General features: G+C 34.5%; 1 protein-coding gene across 15 annotated transcripts in view; it reads left to right on the top strand.

Annotated features, from left to right (window-relative positions):
• PDLIM5 (PDZ and LIM domain 5) overlaps nt 1-22,738 on the top strand; it is a 225,507-nt gene that overhangs the window by 18,213 nt on the left and 184,556 nt on the right. The window lies entirely within an intron of this gene.

The following is a 22,738-nucleotide window of genomic DNA, read 5'->3' as shown; positions in this document are numbered from 1 at the left end:
TAGGTCCCATATGTTGAGCTGAAAAAGGTTTTAAAATGTATCTATTTTTAAAAAGAATGCTTTAGCTGTTGGTTGGTTGAAGCACCCAAGGTCAAAAGTTACGTTTTGTGACCTTTATTTAAGTCGAGGGAGTTTATAAGATTTAATGTTTTTCATTTCTGAATCTTTCAGAGAGGTTACTTGGGTAGGGTTAACATCTAATAAGAGCAGTTGCCCGTTGATAATTTAGTAGACACATTGGTAATGGATAAACTGAGAGTGTCATCGCTATCATATAAATGTAAGTCTGCAGTAATAAATGACAGTGCCTTCGTAAATGATGTAACTTCATACTTAGATTAGTTTTTTATAAATTCAAGACAAGAATGAGCTTTCCTGTGAGTTTTGGGTTATATTTACAAAATCATGCTTTACAACCAACTTATGAATTATCCGTAGTACATTAAATATGATAAAAGAATGCACTAGTATAAAATTTTACATACAGTTTTCTTGATGTATTTTCTTAACATTTAAGTAACCTGGGGCGCCTGGGTGACTCAGTCGTCTGGGCATCCAACTTCTGCTCGGGTCACGATCTCGCAGTTCACAAGTTCGAGTCCAACATCAGGCTCTGTGCTGACAGCTCAGAGCCTGGAGCCTGCTTCAGATTCTCTGTCTCCCTCTTTCTCTGCCCCTCCCCCATTCATGCTCTGTCTTCGTCTATCTCTCCAAAATAAATAAACATTAAAAAAATTAAATAAAGTAACCTAATAATAATTAATTTTTAGCCTTAAAGAACACTTTAGGCAATTACGATCATATAGTAATGAATGGTCAAACATCTATGAATATTTTATTACCAAAGCTAATATACTAGCATTGTATTTTTTATTGACTGTTTTTTACAGTGATTTTTTTTTTGTAGGGTTCATATTTTCTCCTAACATAACATTTTAAGATTATAATTTCAGTGAACAGTGTTTAACATGCTGTTTAGTGTAGTTACTAAGTGCAAGCTCTTAGTGTGTGCATGTGAATCCTAGCTCTGAAATTAACAGATATATATATATTTGTTCAAATATAGATATATTTGAATAACATATATATATTTGTTCAAATATATATTTGAAATTAACAGATATATATTGTACCCAGGTTCTTCAACTGTCAAATGGATGTAAAATATTTACATCATGGCGCTGTTGAATTAAATAAAGTAATACATGTAATGTACCTGGCTCATAGTAAGAACTTTGTGAAAGTTCTCTAATAATAATAAAAGTTACCTTATCATGGGGTACCTGGCTGGCTCAGTTGGTGGAGCATGTGACTCTTGTTCTTGGGATTGTAAATTCGAGCCCCATGTCAGGTGTAGCGATTACTTAAAAATAGTAAAATCTTTAAAGAGAGGGAGGCAAACCATAAAAGAGACTCTCTTTTTTTTTTTTTTTTAAGTTTATTTATTTATTTTGAGAGAGACAGAGACCTCGCAAGTTGGGGAGGGGCAGAAAGAGAGGGAGAGATAGAGAATCCCAAGCAGCCTCCCTGCTGTTAGCACAGAGGCTGATGTAGGGCTCAAACTCAGAACCATGAGAACTGTGAGAACTGACCTGAGCTGAAGCAAGAGTCAGGCGTTTAATGTACTGAGCCACCCAGGCTCCCGGAGACTCTTAACTATAGAGAAAAAACTGAAGGTTGCTGGAGGGGAGGTGGGTAGGGGGATGGGCTAAATGAGTGATGGGTATTAAGAAGGGCACTTGATGTGATGAGCATTGGGTGTTATACGTAAGTGATGAATCACTAAATTTTGCTTCTGAAATGAATATTATGCTATATGTTAACTAACAAGAATTTAAATAAAAAAACTAGAAACAATAAAAATAAATGAAATGGAAAAAACAAAACAACAAAAAACGAAATCTTAAAAAAGTTACCTGATGGTAATAAATACTTACTGCTAATATCTAGTTGAAGCAGTTTTGACTCTATTTTTGAAATAATTCTAGATCAATCACTTCTTTGATAACATCATCTTCAAAATTCAGTTGTGCCTTTCTTTTGTGAAGAAGTTTTATATTTTGGGGTTTTTATATAGGATTTTTTAGAAGCACCATCCTACACAACACACACAAACACATCCCCTGTGGTTTGAATTATTTCTTGAAGTTATCTTATAGAACGTGGATAATAAATATTTGTTGAATGAATGGGCCATTTCCTTCTTCCATCTGTCAGATCTCGCATAAACTCTCAAAGAGTTTTAAAAAGAGAATGGATACTAGTGATACCTCCAATTAGATATTCTTTCTAGAGTGATTACTATTCACTAGAGATTTTCTTTTTCTTTTTTTAAAAATTCTTTTAAAGTGACATGATAAGCTATATTGCTGGTGAAGGCAGTTGCTATAGGGGAGAATTTCTTTTTTTTTTTTTCTCTCCAGTGAAGGATAAGTATGATTGTAAGAGAATATGCACGTGAAATGTAGACTACACAAGCTAAGAAATGTGTGTGCCATTTGTACTGTCTCTTTTCAGGAGTTTTTGCAGTTCAGCAGCCTTTGTGTGTAGAGCTCTGTCCTCACTGTGCCATCTTAGTTTTCTGGTTGTAGAGAACTAGACATGGCATGGGTGCCTGATCTAAATGTAGCCGTCTGTAGACAAAGTTAGGAGATCTGTATGCTGTCATACTATTTTTTTTATTTACAAGCTCTATGCATTTTATGAAATGTAAGATCTAACCACTCTGAACTTCAGCTGTACAAATGAATATAAATCCTTGTTGCTCATTCATTAGTTTATTTACTTACTCCGTAAATACTTATCGAACATCACTTACATGCCGGGCACTGTCCTAGGCCCTGAGAATACAGCCGTGTGAGTAAAATAAAGTCTGCTCTCTCAGACCTGTATTTTAGGGGAGTGAAAAAGAGACAATAGGCAAATAAAAAATAGTTGGTGTTAAATAGTTCGGGGGCAAAACACAGGAGTGTAGGGAAAGGGAGTGGCGGTTGATTGGGAATTACTAATTTATAGGAAGTGAACAAATAAGGCTTCTTGAGCAGATACTTGGATGAAGTTGGGGAAGAGCATTTTGGGCAAAGAGTAAAGACCCCGAGAGGAGTGTTTACTTAGTATGTTTGAGGAACTTACAGGTAAGCCTTCAGTGGCTGGAGTGGACTGAAAGGATAGTGGTAGAAGATGATTTTAGAGAATTGAGGGTAGTTATTTCCCAACATAGATTGTATTAAAATCTACAGCAGTTTAGTTGATAGGAAAGAAGCATTTTGCCTTTAGATTAAAATAAGACCATGTCAGTATAGCGAGAGTTTTTGGTTTTTTTGTAGCATAGTACACACTACTCTGGTACACAGCAGATGTTTTCTCTGAAGTCTGAAGAGTCTGCTGATTGCAGTGTTATTTTATTCAGGACTGATGTTAAGTTTCAATAGTATTTGAGGTTTAAAAGGTTGTAAACGTTGGTATTTGTATATGCTTAGTATTTTTGTTTATATGTAGCAGGTAACTGATTATAACTGAGTTATAACTGATTATAACTGAGTAACTGATTATAAATGAGAAGTGGGGTCAGATTACATACATGTATATAGTTCAGTGATAATAACTTTTATGGAGTAATGACTATTGCCGTCACCCTTACAATTAATATTCACCTTGAAAGGTAAGGTGAAACAAAAAAAGTTATTTTTGTCTTTACTCCAAGATTTTGTCTTTATCCTTGTTTTTCAGCTTCGTAATGGAGATAGAGGAATTTTAGTATCTTTGGGTAATCATTAAAGTAACATGCAGATTATTAGAGGCATATGAATATGGAAAATGATTTAGTCTGTTTTGGGAATTTTCACAAAAATATTTGAAATTGCCTTTTTAAGTTTTATTTTCAGAAACATTTCCTGGTCTTGTTACAGTAGATGATCATGAGGGGCGCCTGGCAGGTGTGTGACTCTTGATCTCAGGGATGTGAGTTCAAGGTCCACATTGGGTATGGAGCCTACTTAAAAAGAAACAAACAGAAAAAAGAGTGGATGATCATGAAAATGTTTCATTTATATCTGGCAGGAGTAACCTTTTAAAGTCCTCTAACTTATCAGTTGAACTGGTAACCATAGACCAATTGTCTTGGCTTTTGTTCTAGTCATTAGATTGGAATTTTAAATAAAAATAGCTTATTGAATAGTTTCTTCAGGAAGGGCAGTTTTCCCAAAGAGTTTTCAGTTTATTATCATCATTAAACCTTCATTCTTTTTAAGATTTAAGTTTTTATCATCACTAGACAGTTTCCCAATTAAACGTTTCATAATCAACTGTATGACATTTTGCATCAGTGAAACCCCACCGTTTTTATTTGTCTGAAGAAGGGGCAAGAAACATTAGAAACAAATTTTCTCATCAGAGGAGACTTGTTTTTTTTTAAATGTGTATTTTTGAGAGCAAGAGAGACAGAGTGTGTGAGTGAGAGAGGGGCAGAGAGAGAGGGAGACAACAAAATCTGAAGCAGGCTCCATGCTTTGAGCTGTCAGCACAGGGCCTGATGTGGGGCTCGAATTCACGAACTGTGAGATCATGACCTGAGCCACCCAGGCGCCCCAAAGGAGACTGTTATGTAAAGGAAAGATTTATTCTAATGGAGAACTACTTTATTAATTCAATCTAATTAGGTAAAGCTCCAAATATAACACAGATGAGTTACTCCTCTAGGTTGATAACAATTTTAAACTTATTTTTCAAAGATTTTGTGAAGTATTTTCTTCAACAAAATTTGGAAGTTGATTTATTAGGCTGTTTAAATAAGGTCTTGTGCTTGTTTCATTTTTGATGATGTAGGTTTTTGTAGATGGCAGTATACTTGAGTTTCATGGTCAATTTTGGTTTCCACCGGAAATGATGATTATTATTTGCTTTGGGTTTGATTTTTTTTTTTTTTAATCTTATAAAGTCATGGTCTTTAAAAAGGAAGATTTTTAAAAAATAAAAACCAGTGGTGACCAGGGTTGGGAAGAAAGGGAAATGGGGAATTGTTTAACAGGTTATAACATTTCAGTTTTGCAATTTGAAAGAATTCTGGAGCTCTGTTGCACAATAATGTGAATGTATTTACCACTATGGAACTATTCACTTAAAAATGGTTAAGATGGTTTAAGAAAAAAGAAAAAATAACAGTATATTGAACTGCTGGACTTTTTAAAAAATTCATCTCATAAATAGCACATACAGGACGGTAGAAGTTGTTGTGACTTTTATTTGATCAACAGAAAATGATTATTTATAAGACCTTATTTCTTATAAATATTACAGATACACATTTTTTATTTTTTATTTTTTATTTTTAAAAAAAATTTTTTTTTTTCAACGTTTATTTATTTTTGGGACAGAGAGAGACAGAGCATGAATGGGGGAGGGGCAGAGAGAGAGAGGGAGACACAGAATCGGAAACAGGCTCCAGGCTCTGAGCCATCAGCCCAGAGCCTGACGCGGGGCTCGAACTCACGGACTGCGAGATCGTGACCTGGCCGAAGTCAGACGCTTAACCGACTGTGCCACCCAGGCGCCCCATAGATACACATTTTTTAAAAAGATTTTTTTTCCTTGAAGTTCTCAGAGAAAAATAAATTTTTTAAAAATTTATTGTCAAGTTAGCTATCATACAGTGTATACACTGTGCTCTTGGTTTTGGGGACCAGAGAAATTTTAATAGCATTTGGACAGGAATGAGTAGACAGACTTTTACTTGACATTATGAAACTAAAATTTAACTTTAGGGATTGAGGTGGTTATGGTAATGTGATTTCTTAACTAAACTGGAAAATTTACCAGGGAATAGCTTCTGTATTTAAAGATAGTGGAAAGTTTGTCAGAATTGGCAAACTACCTCCTAGTTCAGTAATTCTAAGGCATTATAATCTGCCTTCTCTTTAAACACACATACATCCCACAAAAACTTGATATATATTGCTCCTAGGTCTTTTAAGCTGTTAGGTAATTCATAAAGTTGTATTTAATATATAAACTAAAACCAAAATGTCATAAATATGCCTACATATTTCTTGGTAGGAAGTATGGATGCACTTGCCAATGTCATATGAAATGGTTAACACTCTGAAGCCTGATTTTTCACATATTGGTAGTCAAAGTGCCTACATAGCATACATCTGCATGAGGAAGCCAGTGCTGTGTTTTACTTCTGACTATCTGGAATTAGCTACCTTGTTTCCTTACAGTTTTCTAACACATTATTTCTGATTGGATGTTATTTGCAATCCCAATATTTAAATGTTTTACCTTGGATGGGTAAGAGTGTCACTGTTGTAGATAGCCCAAACCTCTGTTCCCACTTTTTCTTACTACAAGTAAAGTGAATTTTGGCCTGTAGTCTAGCCTGGAGATGCGCTCTGTAACCTTACTGAACATTTTCTTGATTTCTTTGTTTAAGCATCTTAAAGCATTAAAAGTGGCCTGTGTTATTTGAGACACACTTCCTTTTTTGTAATTGGCCTTTTTGACTTTTTCATGTTTATAGGTTTTGTTTTGTTTTGTTTTGTTTTGTTTTTTTAAGTTGAAATTTGAGGGAAGAGAGTGAAACTATGACTTTTAGTTTTTCATTTTAAAGTGGTTTGTATAAGTGACCTAGAGGGGCGCTTGGCTCAGTGGGTTAAGAATCTGACTTCGGCTCAGGTCATGATTTCACAGTTTATGGGTTCGAGCCCTGTGTTGGGCTCTGTACTGACAGCTCAGAGCCTGGAGCCTACTTTGATTTCTGTCTCCCTCTCTCTCTCTGCCCTTCTCCCGCTCACACTCTGTCTCTCAAAAAATCAACATTAAAAAAAGGTGACCTGGAATAGATAAAATGTAGTGAAACAAAAAATTTAAGAAAATTTGGCTTATGGTTACATATGTTTGCAAAATTTTACTTTAGTATAGGTTTTTATGAACCTCCTTAAAATCAATGAAAAGTTACTAATCAAATGAATCTATCTTGTTATGGCTTCATTTTTGTGGTTAAGTATACAGCACTTCACTTTTGATAGTAGGTTAGGCAAAAAAGAAATTAAAGAAGGTTACTGTACCCAGTAGAATATGGTTTAATGTAGTATTACACCTATACCAGGTCTTAGTGAACTCAGTCTGGCTGGAAGTGTTAGGCTATGAGCAGAAACTTGAGGCAAGTGGTTGAAATTTGTAATATCAACTGTAATATCAACTGATTTCTAGAAACAGTGGTGTCTTTGATTTTGCAAAACACACACAAACCACTATTCCAGTATACTTTTTTTTTTTTTTTTTTTTTTTTACATTTTTCTTAGTCCATTTCTTTCCCATTATTGGTTAGTCAGAATGACCCTTTAAGGAAGTTTGATGGGAGATGGTGGAGGATCTTTGTATATTGGGTTGTTTTCAAGGCAATTCATAATGAGATGCTAAACCATTCTTAAATTATTCCACCTTATATTAAGATATGGATAACTTATAGATAAATTATTCTATCCTATCGTGATGTTTTTCTCATGTAACCTTTTTATCTGTTCTCATTCACATTGTCATCATTTTGTGATATTTGTCTTTGCTTTGATTCAGAGTTTTTAACCTTGGCAGAAACATTCTGGCAAAACTTGTAAGAAGCTAATTTTTAAGCTTCTGAATAAAACTTTCCATTGCCTTTCAGCAGCTTTTGAATTTTTCTTGTTTCTGGAGAAAATGCTAGTAGGAGGAGGGAGAAGAAGGGAAAAAGTTAGGAGTTTCCCAGGAAGCTAGACCTTAAACCTCATTTAATAGTGGATTACTAAATCAGCAGCCATGGTTTTTATTAAGTTCTTTAAAAACTTTTTATTTACTGATATATTTATGTATTTATTTACTTATACACACTTTTTAAGGTACTACTTTTTTTCTTTTTTTACTTACCATGATGACTTTTTAGATAAATGTGGTCCCTAGAGAATATACATTAGTGTTAAGTGATTCCACATCATGGGTAATTCACGTATCTTAATTTTTTGTGTTTTGTTCCCCTCTTCTGTCCCCCCCCCCACCCAGGTTCAATAAACATTGCTTTGAATTACTAACATAACAAACTTCTCATTAACTCCTTGCTTTGAGGAACTAAATGAATCAGGGCCCAGGTAGGAAAATGAAAACACATTAGGTGTTTTAAATAGGAAATATTAATACAAGGAATTCGTAAACACATTTTAGTTGAGAAAAGAAACTCAGCAGGGTATGGCAAGGTAGTCTACAAATGAGCAACAGTAGGAAACCGTTGCCATCTTTAGGACCAAGAGAGACAATGGGAAGATGTGATGTTACCAGAGGTGGGGCATGGGGGCTGTGTGGCTAAAACCACGGAGAGGGTCCAGAGTGGGACCATGAAGCCAGGGGCTGACTAACTAGAGGTAGAACCACAGAAAAGATGTAGAAAGGGGAGAAATATCAGGGCTTCTCTCCTATCCCCCAGGGCTCAGCCATTGCCTCTCTTATTGGTGGGACCTATCCAAAAGCCAGAGCAAGGGAGCCTGGGGAGTGTAGTTCCTTGACATAGAAAGAGAGAAGCAAAGAAGGGCAGGGTATTGATCTGAGAGCAAAGAGACAAATGTGACCAGTATAGATAATACAAAAATAATGGTTTTTTTCCCCTTGGAAACTGGTAATATTCATGCTTTCATATTCTAAGACACTCCTCCCATGGCTCAGGAAACTTGTAGAAGATGGAAATAATTACGATGTATATGGTTTCAGTTTTCAGGAACCCTTTATTATTAGTACTATTTAACCGTTACTACATTTACTGCATATATTTCTGCCAGTTCATTTTTATTGTTTATATATTTTTGACAACAAGAGTTTATCATTTTCATTTAGTATTTTTTTGTTCATTTATTTTTAATGTCTTCAAAGATTAGAAAGTCAGTTCCCTTGAGATACTTAATAAATATTCTGTCCTGTCATTTGCTTTTTCTAGGTTGTCAACATTTTTAAACTCTGTAATCCACCTAGAATTATTTTTGGTATGGGGTGATGCATTATTTTAATGCCAATTAAGATAGTTTACGTCTTTTTAAATAAAGATTATCTATGCTTTGAGAATCTTGATCTTTTCTTTTTAAATTGCCCTATGTCGGATTTCTTTAAATTTGGTAGATATTGACCTATAGTTACATTACAAATTTTATTTGAAGTGCCATCCTTGCTAATTCCTTAATTTATTGGCTAAAATGTGCTTCTGTTTGTTTCTTTAAGTTTATTTATTTATTTTGAGAGAGAGACAGAGATAGTGCAGTTGGGGGAGGGGCAGAGAGATAGGGAGAGAGAGAGAATCCCAAGCAGGCTCTGCACTGCCAGTGCTGAGCCCAGTTTGAGGTCAAACCCACGAAGCTGTGAGATCATGGCCCAAGCCAAAACTGAGTCGGATGCTTACCCGACTGAGCCACCCAGGCGCCCCTGTACTTCTATTTTTAAAAACATGTGTGAAGTGGTTACCCGAAGACATTTCACCTCCATTTATTTGCTTATTTATTTATTTTCGATTTTATGTTTAAATAATCTCTGTATCCAGTGTGGGGTTCGAACTTTGAACTCTGAGATTAAAGTTCATTTGCTCTACTGACTGAGCCAGCAGGTGCCCCTTACCTACTTTTTTTTTTTTTTTTAATTAAAAAGTCTCAGATATCATATTGTGATTTAGGTTAATTTTAAGACCGTTTGATACTAACAAACAAATAGCTATAAGTTCAATATTGATGCATAGCATCTCTGTTAATTACTTTTTATGTGCGGGTTCACAAACAACTGTTGTGATTTTTATTTTTTAGTTTAATTGTTGGAGAATAGAGTGCCTGTGTTGAGTAATCAGTGTCTAATGTGTTTTGAACGTGGCCTTTTAAAATCAATTGCTGTAATTATATTAATCTGCTAATTGTGGTGTGGAACATTGTCTAAATTTAGTAGGGAAGTAAAAGGCAGAATGTCAGAAGAAAGGTTGTTTACTTAATAATTAACTCCTTAGCTTTTCTCATGATGCTTATTGACTTGAAAGTGTTGAAACTCTGAAAATAAGTAGAGAGGGCATCACTTTTTATTTTATTTGCTTATGAAATGTATATTATTAAGACATTTGTAGAGTAACAATAGTTAAGTCAGCATTTTTTTAAAAAAGTGGATTGTAAGGGAAGGTGGGAGAGATGAATTTAAAGTGCATTATTTATCAGAAAAGATTCTGAAAAACTAGCCCTTCATTTTTAGTTCAAGTATGAGATTTGTTTTCACTTCCTCTCTAGTCACAATTTTAAATTTTGGTGTAACTGGTAATAACTTAAAGCATTAATACAAATTTAAACTTTTTGACATAGAAATTTCAACATTATAGAAGTAGAATAATATAATGAGCCCAGTGTATCCATCACTGAGGTTCAACTCAGTATGTAAATTAATTTCATTTTATCTATATTTTCATTGACTTCTACCCTCACTTCTGGCGTTCTTTTGAAGCAAATTCTAGCTATCATATTATTTCATCCAAATATTCCAGTATGTGGCTCAAAGAGTAAGCATTCTTGTTGTTGTTGTTTTTTAAGAGTTTTACTTTATTTTTTTAGAGTAATAGCTGCACCCAACATGGGGCTTGAATCCATGACCCCGAGATCAAGAGTTGCATGCTTAGCTGACTGAGCCAGCCAGGCACCCCAGTAAAAATTCTTTTTAAAAACATAATTGTAGTGCCTTTATCACCCCTGAAAAGTTGACAACAGTTTTCCAATATCAGCTCTTCAAAGTTCTCATTTTCCTGATTGTCATCCATAAGCATATACAGTAAAACCTTGCAAGTAACTTGGTCTGCAATTGTTCTATAAGATGAGCAAACATTTCTAATAAATTTTAACTGATAAACTAGCGATGTCTTGCAATACAAGTAGTACAAGTCACTGAATGTCACATGATCACAACTGAGCCAATGGTTCTTGAAATTCGCTTTGACATACAAGTGCTTTGGGTTACAAGCATGTTTCTGGAATGAATTATGCTCACAAACCAAGGTTTTACTATATTTGTGTTATAAGAGTAATTATTTTTTTAACAATCTGTTTGAATCAAGATCTGGATAAGGTCCATTTTTTAGGATTAGGATTCGTTTATAAATTTCTTTAATCCATTTTCATCTATAACTTCTTTGATAGTTTGTTTTTTCTTACAATTTTTTGCTAAAGTAAGTGGGCCATTTGTATTATATAAAACATTTTTTTGAGGGATAACTTTATTATTGTAGAAATATAGTGCTGGGTCAGTATGAGTGCTTTTCAGATTTGTCTTTTGTTTACTGTGTTCATGATTTTTGTCATATTCTCAATTTATTATTTGCTTACTATTTTCATGACTCTTGCCCTGTTTTAACAAAATTCATTCTTCTCATTCTAGTCATTCACATTTATGGGATAATAGTTTTGATGTCTTATTATATTTTAAAATACCTGTTAAGATGAATATATATTAGGATAAAACTCTTCATCCGTGTATCATCTAAAATCATCTTGAGCGGGCACCTGGGTGGTTCAGTCAGTTAAGCATCTGACTTCAGCTCGGGTCATGGATCTACCAGTTTGTGAGTTTGAGCCCCTCCCCCGGTCGGGCTCTGTGCTGACAACTCGGAGCCGGGAGCCTGCTTCAGATTCTGTGTCTCCCTTTCTCTCTGCCCCTCCCCTGTTTGCGCTCTTTTTCTCTGTCTCTCTCAAAAATAAATAAACATTAAAAACAAATTAAATTCATCTTGAGTACCACACATTAGGAAACACTGCTTTAATATTAATTCCTCTTTGCCTTATTCCCTCTACTCACCTCCTGTGTTGAAATCTAATCAGTGACCCCATGAGGGACCGATTTGGAACCTTAGATATATTATCTGCATGTCTCCCAAAACAAGGTACATTCTGTGCGAAGTACAGTTTTACTAGCACACTGCTAGTGAGGTGTGTTACCAATCTGAGATTATGGTCTAGCCATCTCAGCATTTCTATCTTTCAGGCTCAAATTCCATTACGTGTGACCTGTAATTTTACAGAGGAAGGAAAAACATTAAGCTTCTTCTGGGTTGTCCTGAAATCCTTCATTTTTTGTTGATAAATGGAGTTAAGTGATGACTGAAAACATTTTTCTTTTTGTTGAATAAGATTTAACTTTTAGGGAAAGTTAAATTTTAAGAGTATAAATTAAGAAGAAAGCACAGTGATAGGGTGGCCAGCTAAGAGATTGGCCTTTGTAGAGTTATTGCAGTGCAGTCTAAGGATGGTTGCTAGGTTGTATTTCTGTTTCCCTGAGTCAGGTGCCTCTATTCCCTATTGATTTACTTCTTCTCCTTGTCAGGAAACTGAACAAAATGCTTGGACTTTCTACCATTTGTGACTATTAAAAAGTAGGTGAAATTTACGTATGTGGGTGGCTGAGGAGAAAGAACGAGAGAACCTGGGGCAGTGATGTTGTTGTGGAACTGCCTTGGACTGCCCACCTTCGCCCTTCTCTTTACATGAAGAAAATAATTTATTTTTTATTAAAAGCACCCTAGAAAGATTTTCTGGTATGTGCAGCTGATTATAATCCTAACTTCACTGCATAAGAAACATTTTATCTCACACCAGAGCCTTTGTTACTAAAAGCTGTTAGTATCTCCCAGATGGACATTTTGTCCTTAAACTCAAGTCATTGTAGAACTTGACCAGGTGGGATGGAGAGGTCATGAGAAAACAGTGTATTTTCAGTATAATTTGAATATAATACATCATCAAGAATCATTTGGTTCCCTTCCTGAAGAGTAAGTTGAAGAAAACTTTGGATCCAGATAAATTCTTGCAGTTTGGTTTCTGCACGTTTTTCGCAGCTTTCTTAACCTCTTGCAGCCTGGCCATACGTTTCTTAAGATGCAGCCACTAAGAAATATGGCACATGGCACATATCCAGAAAGTCTGTTTCTGCTTGCTGATTTTAGCCTGCCTGTGCTCCCTTAAAATATTCATTAGGAATGGAGACTCCTTTATGTTTATTAGACCCATGCTGCAAATGTTCAGGAATTGCTTTATTGACTATGCCTAACATGGGAGTCATTCCTACCATGGGGTGGGAGTATTCAGGCTTTCCTTTGGTTACTTCGCAAATGGACTGTGTGTGCTTTGCTAAGAAACTTCATGTGGTGTAGGGGAGTCCCTGGAACAGTATTTATTGGCCTACATGTGTCAGAATTAACTGGAGCTCTTAATAAAAATACACATTCCTGTGCCTCACTCAAGACTTACTGAGTTAGAATCCCTGCAGTAGAAACTGGGAATCTGTGTTTTTAACAAGCAACATAAGTGATTCAAGGACACAAATACTTGAAATACAATTTTTGAGCCTTCCTAGGCTTCCTGGCCTTCCAGCCTTCTACACAAGTCCATCCAGTTGCTGAATTAACCTGTTCCTTTTGGTGAGTGCATCCTTCATTATAGGCATTTGTTGTTGATGCGGGTACATTGTAGCTTACTGAATGGTGGTTCTGTGTGTGAAATCAACTTTTGATGTTTGATTATGTTTGTTTGGTTAAAGTACAGTACTTTGTCTTGGAGTAAGTGACATTGTTTGATGTTTGATTAAAGTACAGTACTTTGTCTTGGAGTAATTGACATTATTCTTGAAACATTTTTTTTTTTTTTTAACCTGCAAATAGGGAGCTGTTTTTCCTTTAATGGTGCTTATCTGACTTGGGAGATTTATATTTATTCAGGTTTTTCAGAAATTCATATTACCTTCATTTTATTGGGGAAAACTTTTTTTTCCTTTCATAGATGTTGATTTTTTAGGCATCCTTTCCCAAAGTCCTTTAGAAATAGAAATAATCCCCCCTCCCCCCCCCCCCCCCCCCCCTTAGAGGAAGAGATGTTATTTTGTCCTTTAAGGACTGGAAATACAATTTTTAAAATAGAAAAAAAATCAGTGCTATCCTTAAAATAATTTGCTTTTACCTTTGAATAGTTTTTAAAAATGTGGTGTCACTTCTAAGTCCTATCTTTGCCATTAACTGCCTATTATCAGCAGCCTTAAAAGAAACATCTCATTATTTGGTACAAAAATTTCACTTCTAAGTGAAATACACAAGCAAACCTTTTTATAACCCTGAATCCATACATCTTTAAAATAGAACACTTGCACATTTTAAGTGTTCTTACTTTTTGAGTCAGTTTTTCAGCAATGTCAATTTCAGTTTAGTTAGGCGATGTCTTTGAGGCCTTCTGGTTGGGCATGTGTTTTGCATTCCCCTCACCACTTCCTTAATTGGGCTGTTTTAGGTGTCATAAAATGCTTTGCCCTTTACTAAAGCAAATGCCATAAAGCATTTGCCTTAAGGGCATTATCTCTCCATGAGTTAAGGTGGAGTAAGAGTACTAAGGAAGTGAACAGTGAGTACAGCTCATCTCCTTTTATGGAAGAGTAATTTTGCAGGAAGAATTACTTTGTATACCACCCATTGAGAGAGCATTACAGAAGACGTCCCTTTTGGAATGTGGTAAAGGTGTGTTTTCTTCTGTTGATGAAATACAAGTAGCCCTAAAAAATTTGGCAGTCCTTCAGGCTCCGTATGTGGGCTGTTTTTAGTCATGAGGGAATAGAATGGATTGAGACAAGCAGATATCCTAGTAACAGTGAACCAGGCACAAGTCAGTCTGGGACACTCTGTCCCTGGTTCTAGAACTTTACAGTCTGATTGGGAATATTTGATCATCCTAAATTATACAACATGCACTTCCTATGAATGCATATGCATATATGTTTTACATATTTCACATAGACACTTGTATATGAATGATAAAATATCATGTAAATGAGGAACTCAGTCTACGAGTTTGACTATCAGTTAAAATTTATGATTTTGGTTATAATATCCTTATTAATGAGATGTAGAATATCAAGAATATTGACTAGCATCTGATAACACCTTTTAAACCAAATACATATTTTATCTAAAAATTAAAGTTTAATAGCTATAAAATATTCAAATAATATAGAAGTCTATACAATTTAAAGTAAAATTTCCTTAGCCTTGTCTAGCCTCCTTCTGAGGTATAATCTTTCCAGCATTTTACTCATCATTTCTGTGCTCTGATACATACCAGTGTCCCCCACAAATATGTTGTTCTCAACTTTCCTTTTCTTCTTTGGATAAATACATCATGGTTATCTTTTGAGGTCAGTATATATAGGCATTTATCATCAATATATGTAATTTATGACTTTGTAAGTTATTGACTTTGTAATTATTCTTTACATCCAGAGGGTTTAAAAAAAAATGAATGCTTATTTATTTTTTTGACCAATGTTTATGTGGCTGTTAATAACAGAAAAAATCAGATGTAAAGTGTGGGTAATCTTATTAATGACTGTTATGATGACTTACTTGCAAATTTATTAATAAACAATTTGAAAATTACCTAAACATCTGTTAACAGTGACTAAAATATTATACTCTTTATGAATATGTTTCTACATACTTGATTCTGTGTAAAATAATATTCGGATGATTTTAGATTGTATTTTAAATCTTTGAAACCTTGACATCTGCAAAAATACTTTCCACTCAGTTTTTCTCAAAATTAAAAATATTTAATACAATGTTATGTCAATTAACTTCAATAAAAATGTTTATTTGAAGATTTATAGGTAAAATAGCTACAATTATAATCCCATATACTACATTTATTTATTCATAGTACTTGTAATTCTTGATCACATCCTGCCATACAACTGTGGATGAAGAACTGGTGAGATAACTCAAAGGAGTAGAAGGTCAAATTTATTTATTTGGGGTATTGCATGTATTTCTAAAATTTCTCTTTAGTTTGATATTTATATTTTATGCAGGATGATATTAAAATAATCTGATGATTCTAATAATTGCGCAAATAATTGTGCCAGGAGAGAAACTAATTTAGGATTTAAGAAATGTGGCTAGTCAGCTGATCAGGATTCAATAAAGTAAATGATTCTTTAGACTACTGTTTTAATAAATAGCAATGTTGCAGTGTTAAGTAATTCAATAAATTAATTTGGGGTCTACCCAGAAGAAGGTAGGAGTAGAGTCTTAATATGCCTTTCAGTTCCATGACTGATTCTTTTTGTACTATATGTGAATATGAATTTTTTGCTCTAATATTAAATGACTGTATGCCATTGCTTTTTATATAACTTTGTCAAAAGTTTATTCTTCATCTCTGTTACAAAGCATCATTGATCTATTCCCAGTGGGAATTTTTTTTTTTTTTTAAATTTTTTTTTTTCAACGTTTATTTATTTTTGGGACAGAGAGAGACAGAGCATGAATGGGGGAGGGGCAGAGAGAGAGGGAGACACAGAATCGGAAACAGGCTCCAGGCTCTGAGCCATCAGCCCAGAGCCCGACGCGGGGCTCGAACTCACAGACCGTGAGATCGTGACCTGGCTGAAGTCGGACGCTTAACCGACTGCGCCACCCAGGCGCCCCCCCAGTGGGAATTTTTATGTGCCATTATGAACCTTGTTTGTGTTCACCAACACTGTGTTCACTAAATCATATATTGATTTAAGGGTGTGGCCACTTTCTCATTGTGGAAAAAAATGCAATGATCATCACCTTATTCAGAACAAAAGCCAGAAATTGATTCTGGCTGCTGACAGGATTGATTTAACCAGCCTCTAGCATTTGTACTTGAGACTAGAAACTTTACCCTCTTCCAAGGTCATGAGCTGGTGTTTGATTAAATAATTTTCCTTGCATAATTCTGAACTCCTGACTGATTACTTTTATCTGGTATTTTATTTTATTTATTTATTTAAATTTTTAAATGTTTATTTTTTTGAGAGAGAGAGAGCGTGTGCGCACAAGCAGGGGAGGGACAGAGAGAAAGGGAAACACAGAATCTGAAACAGGCTCCGGGCTCTGAGCTGTTAGCACAGAGCCCGATGCGGGGCTTGAACCTATGAACTGTGAGATCATGACCTGAGATGAAGTCGGACGCTTAATTGATTGAGCCACCTAGGCGCCCCAACTGGTATTTTAGAGTTAATATTATCATATTATGGAAACTTTTACTATTGCTAGCTCACATTTAAATCTTGGAACAATTTCCCTTTTTTTTTGGACTGAGAACAAATTGGATATTGAATAATCCCGTTGGAATGTATCTTCAGTGTCTGGCTAACTTGCAGAATACATCACTTGCATATTATATTGCTTGTTCTTTATGTCTTCGGAAGTTTTCGGTGACAACTGAGGTTCATGACCCTTACAACTGCGATGTGTAAACTGTGCCTTATTTTTTTATAGCATCAGTAAGATGAATTGTCCGTTTCATCATCTCCATCTCATTTAAGTTAGAGTTTTCTTGTGCTGGAATCAGATAAAGGAAGGAATGTTGTTTTTATAATAAGATAGAGATCTTCAATTTATTTTTAAAAATGGTCCTTTTGAAATAATTACATAATTGTCAATATTGATATTCCTTTTTTCAGCTAAGATTCTGAACTAATTCCAGAAGAACCTCTTAGATTTAAGAATTACTTTTTCTCCTTTTACATTAAGAGACAATAGAGACAAATCAAATTTATGAAGCAAAATCTTGTAGATATATTTTCTAGCTTGAAAGACTATAGATTTCTATTATAATATAGTGTGTTGGAATTAAGTGATTTTCTTGTGTGAATTTGGTTTCTTACCTAGCAGAAGTTTAATTCATTTTTGATGAATTACAAACAGTATTCAAATACATTTTTCAGTTTCCGTGATGAAAATCAAACGAAAAAAATCTTATAATCCTAGTAGGAATTATTAAATACTACGAAAAAGTATATTTTCTGTATGTACAAATGTTTATTTTTAAAATACAGAAATGGAATCATTTATATATTTTATAGCCCAAATATTTAGCTTCTCTGATGTATAACTGGCATACAGTATACTCCTCATATTTGAAATGTACACTTTGATAACTTTGGGTATATCTGTATACCCACGAAATTATCACCACAATCAAGAGAGCAGACATATATCCATCACCCCCCACAATTTCCTGGGAGCTCTTTGTAACCCCTTCGTACTACTTTTCTTCCTTTCTTCATCCCAGGCAACCATTGATCTGGTTTCTGACACTATAGATTAGTTTTCATGTTTTAGAATTTTATATAAATGGAACCATAACAACATGTACTCAATTTTTTGTGGGTTTTTTGGTCTGAATTTTTTTCACTCAACATAATTGTTTCAGGATTCATACATGTTGTAGCTAACAATAGTCCCTTCTCCCTTTTTTTTTTTAATGTTTATTTTTGAGAGAGAGAGAATGCACACATGTGCACATAAGCAGAGGAGCGGCTGAGAGAGATGGACAGAGGATCCAAAGCAGGCTCTGTGCTGACAGCACGAGTGCCCGATGCGGGACTCGAACTCACAAACCTGCTCCATCATGACCTGAGTGGCAGTAGGACACCTAACTGACTGAGCCATCCTGGTGCCCCAGTCTATTCCCTTTTATTACTGAGTAGTATTCCTTTGTATAGATACAGCACATTTATTTATTCATTTGTTAATGGACATTTGAGTTGTTTCCCATTTTTGGCTGTTAACAAAGAAAGCTTCAGTGCGTTCATACATAAGTCTTTGTAGGGACATGGGCTTTCATTTCTCTGGGTTAAAAACCTAGGAGTGAAATTGTTGAGTTACACAGAAGGTATACGTTTAACCTTTTAAGACATTGCCAGTTTTCCAAAGTAGTTGTAAAACTTTACATTTCCATTAGCACTGTATAAGAGTGCCAGTTCCTAGACACCTTCATCAACACTTGGTGTGGTCAGTATTTTTAATTTTAGTCATTCTATATAGATATGCAGGGTACCTTTTAATAAAATCAAGATCCTTAGGGTTTTCAGCATGGTGGATACACTGATCAGTTTTTTTTTTTTAATTCAAAATTGTGTGAAATTCACACAACAAAATTAACCATTTTAAAGTCAACAATTCAGTGGCATTTTAGTACACTCACAGCGTTGTATAACCAGCATCTCTTTTCAGAACATTTCATGACACCCAGAGGAAACCCCATTAAGCAGTTAGTCCCCATTGCCCTTTGCCTCCAGCCCTTGGCAACTAACAGTCTGCTTTCTGTCTCTTGCATTTACCTGTTCTGAATATTTCATATGAATGAAATCATACAATGTGTCACCTTTTTTGTCTGGTTTCTTGAACTTACAGTGTTTTTGAGGTTCGTCCGTGTTGTGACAGATATCAGTACTTCATTCCATTTTATTGCAGAACAATATTCTGTTACGGATATATCACATGTTATTTATCCATTCATTAGCTGATGGACATTTAGGTTGTTTCTGTAATTTGGCTTATTGTGAATCTTGTTGCTACGAACTTTCATGTACAAATTTTTGTATGCAAGTATGTTTTCATTGCTTTGGGTAAATACCTATGAGTAGAATAATTACTGGGTCATATGGTAATTTTTCGTTAAACATTTGAGGAACTATGAGACTGTTTTTCAGAGTGACTGTACCATTTTAATTCCCATCAGCAGTGTTATGAGGTTCCCACTCTTCTCCACATTTTTGCCAACACTTGTTATTGTTTGTGGTCATCTTAGTGGATATGGAGTGGTATCATTCTTGTTTTGCTTTGCATTTTCCTGATGGCTACTGATATTGAGCATCATTTTATGTGCTTATTGGATATTTGTGTGTCTTTAGAGAAATGTCTATTTAGATACTTTACTCATTTAAAAAGTGGGATATTTGTCTTTTTATTGCTAATGAGATTTTTTTTTAAACATGTATTCCAGAGACAAGTCCCTTATCACATACATGATTTGCAAATATTTTCTCCCATTCGGTGGGTGAAATTTCTTTTCACTTATTCTTTGAACCACAAAAGTTTTTAATTTTGATGAAGTTCAGTTCTGGTTTTTTTTTTTCCTTTTTTGCTTGTGCTTTAGGTGTCATATCTAAAAAGGTTTTGCCAAACTCAAAGTCTTGAAGACTTACTCCTACATTTTCTTGTAAGAGCTTTATAGTTGTAGCTAATATATTTAAATTAATTCATTGATTCATTGATAAATTCATTCATTTAAATTAATTTTCATGCATGGTGTAAGGAAGAGGTCCATTTTCATTCTTTTGCATGTCGATATCCAGTTGTAGAAAACCACCTTTTGCTTTTAATTTCCCTAATGCCCAATGATGTTGAGCATCTCTTTTTCTTTTTTAGTTAAACATTTTTTTCCAGCTTTACTGAGAAATAATTGACATATAACATTGAATAAGATATGCAATATATATTAGGTATACATGTATATATTGTGAAAGGGTCACTAACTAAAGTTAGTTAACATCACTCACGTAATATTTGTGTGTGTGTGGTGAAAACATTTAAGATCTACTTTCTTAGCATCTTTCAAGTATATAATATCATGTTGTTAACTATAGTCATTATGGTATGTTTGGATCCCTATAACCTATTCATCTTGTAACTGGATTGAGCATATTTCACTTGCCTTTTTGCCACCTGTGTATTTTCTTTACTGATGTGTCTTCTCCTACTTTTTCACTTAATATTCCATGGACTCAAATTTGACTGTATAGATCATATATTTATTGACATAGAAAGAGATCTCATTTCATGGTCCTTTCATCACTGAATAGTATTTAATTTCATGATGTATTATAATTTTTACACTCCATACCATAAAGATAATCATTTCCTGCTAAACACGCTGCTGTTCTAAACATCCTGTACTCTTATTTGGTTAAGAGTGAGGACTTAGAGGTCTATTAACTGGAACCAAGAGTTTATGTAATTTTAAGGTTTTGATAATTACAGCCAAATTGTCCTCAAGAAAGATTATTCTCCAATAGTGGGAGCATTTGAAAGGGTCAGAAAAACCTTTAGAAGTATGCATTGTTCGTAGAATATTGTAATCTGCCTTTTCATTCTACACAGGATCTTGACTGGGTCACATTATTTTTTGACTAACTTTCATGTCTCCAGGTCTTTGTAGCTTTTTTTCTCCCTCTGATACATGTTTCTTATGTATTGTTAAGGCTTTTATAGCAACATTTCCTTGTGCTTTTCTGCTCTGTATACCTGGAAATTCCCATACATCTTCTAAGACTGAATCCAGTGTGATTTTCTTCATGTGAAATCTTTCTCAGTTTCAGCCGTGGCATATGAGTTCATCCTAAGGATGTACTATAATTTATATATTTGTTTTTGAATTCTAGGACCTACCACTGTGCCTGGCACTGTGCCTGATTTTCCTCAATACTGACTAGTTAAATTATGCTTGGATCAAATCAGGTTTCTTGTCTGTATTATAGTCTATAGTATATCTTTAATGTTAATCCTGTATTCAACTTGAAAAGCTTATTGATGTGACATATCCCTAACTATTAGCATTACTCTAAAGATACTATTTTTTTAATGTTTATTTATTTTTTTGAGAGAGAGAGAGAGAGAGAGAGAGAGAGAGAGAGAGAGAGAGAGTGTTTGAGTGGGGGAGGGGCAGAGAGAGACACACACCCAGAATCCGAAGCTCTGAGCTGTCAGCACAGAGCCTAACATGGGGCTTAACTCACGAACTGTGAGATCATGACCTGAGCCGAAGTCGGACGCTTAAATGACTAAGTCACCCAGGCGCCCGATACTACTTATTTTTGAAATGTCGATAAATAACATCAACACATATATTAACATAATTTTTTCTTTATTTCAGCATTTTGTTATCTCAAATGACATAATTGTACAAGCATGGTCTTGTTTTACTGTATAGGTTTACAGAGTAAAATAGTTAAACTTTAGCTGAAGATTTTTCTTAAAATTTTCTATTAAGTCATAGTAACCTATAAATATGATTTAATTAAGATTGTCTTATAAATCGACCTCAACAAGATATTCCATTAGGTAGCATGGCAAAAATTAAAATGGAGCCTAGTTATTTTTTTTTTAAAAGTCTTAGCATTATACTTATTTGTCCATCTTTTTCTGGACTTACAAATTTGTCCATCAGGCAGTGAAAACAATTTCCATGTAACAAACTGTCTAGGAAATTTAAAAAACTTAGAATCTTTTGAATATTAAATTTAATTACTAAGTAAATGTGTTATGTGCCTCGTAGGTAAAAACGGGAATGATAGTTCTATTGCCAGTAATTGAATTCTTATGGAAGTGTTATTGAATTGATGAATATGCAAGAGGACATTTTTATGAAGATCAGTACAAGCTGTTTTCCAAATAAAGTCTGGGGAAATGTTTTATTTTTGCAACTTGAACAGCGTTAATGCAGCAAGTTGAATTATTTCGGGCCTGCTTTGCCAGCACACTGATAACCAGAACATGTCTGGACTGATAGTTTGCCAGATGCACATTTGACCTAATAAAGGAGAGACCAACCTGCCACTCATTGCCAATTTCAGGTTCCATTTGACTTAATCCTAAAAACTAGAGCAAAAATAGATATCAGCCTAAAAATTCAGTTAATTCTAGAAAAATCAGATTTATCTAAAATTATATGTCTCATTTTAATGTAGTTCCTCAGTAAATTTCCATTATGGTAGTAAATAAAAAGGCATTAAGTTCGCGTCTTTCTGATTTCAGAAGACTTATGTCCAACAGGTGTGTCACCTTCAAGCTCACAACAAGTGAGTGAATTGTGACTTAAGAATTGTTTGAGACTATACTCTGGTGTAGGTTTTTTTTTTTAAG

This window comes from Puma concolor, chromosome B1 (genome assembly GCF_028749965.1).
Source record: "Puma concolor isolate L17-30 chromosome B1, mPumCon1.1.hap2, whole genome shotgun sequence".
In the NCBI taxonomy this organism is placed as follows: domain Eukaryota; kingdom Metazoa; phylum Chordata; class Mammalia; order Carnivora; family Felidae; genus Puma; species Puma concolor.
The sequence above is the reverse complement of the archived record's forward strand: the minus strand, read 5'-3'. Positions and strand labels throughout refer to the sequence as shown.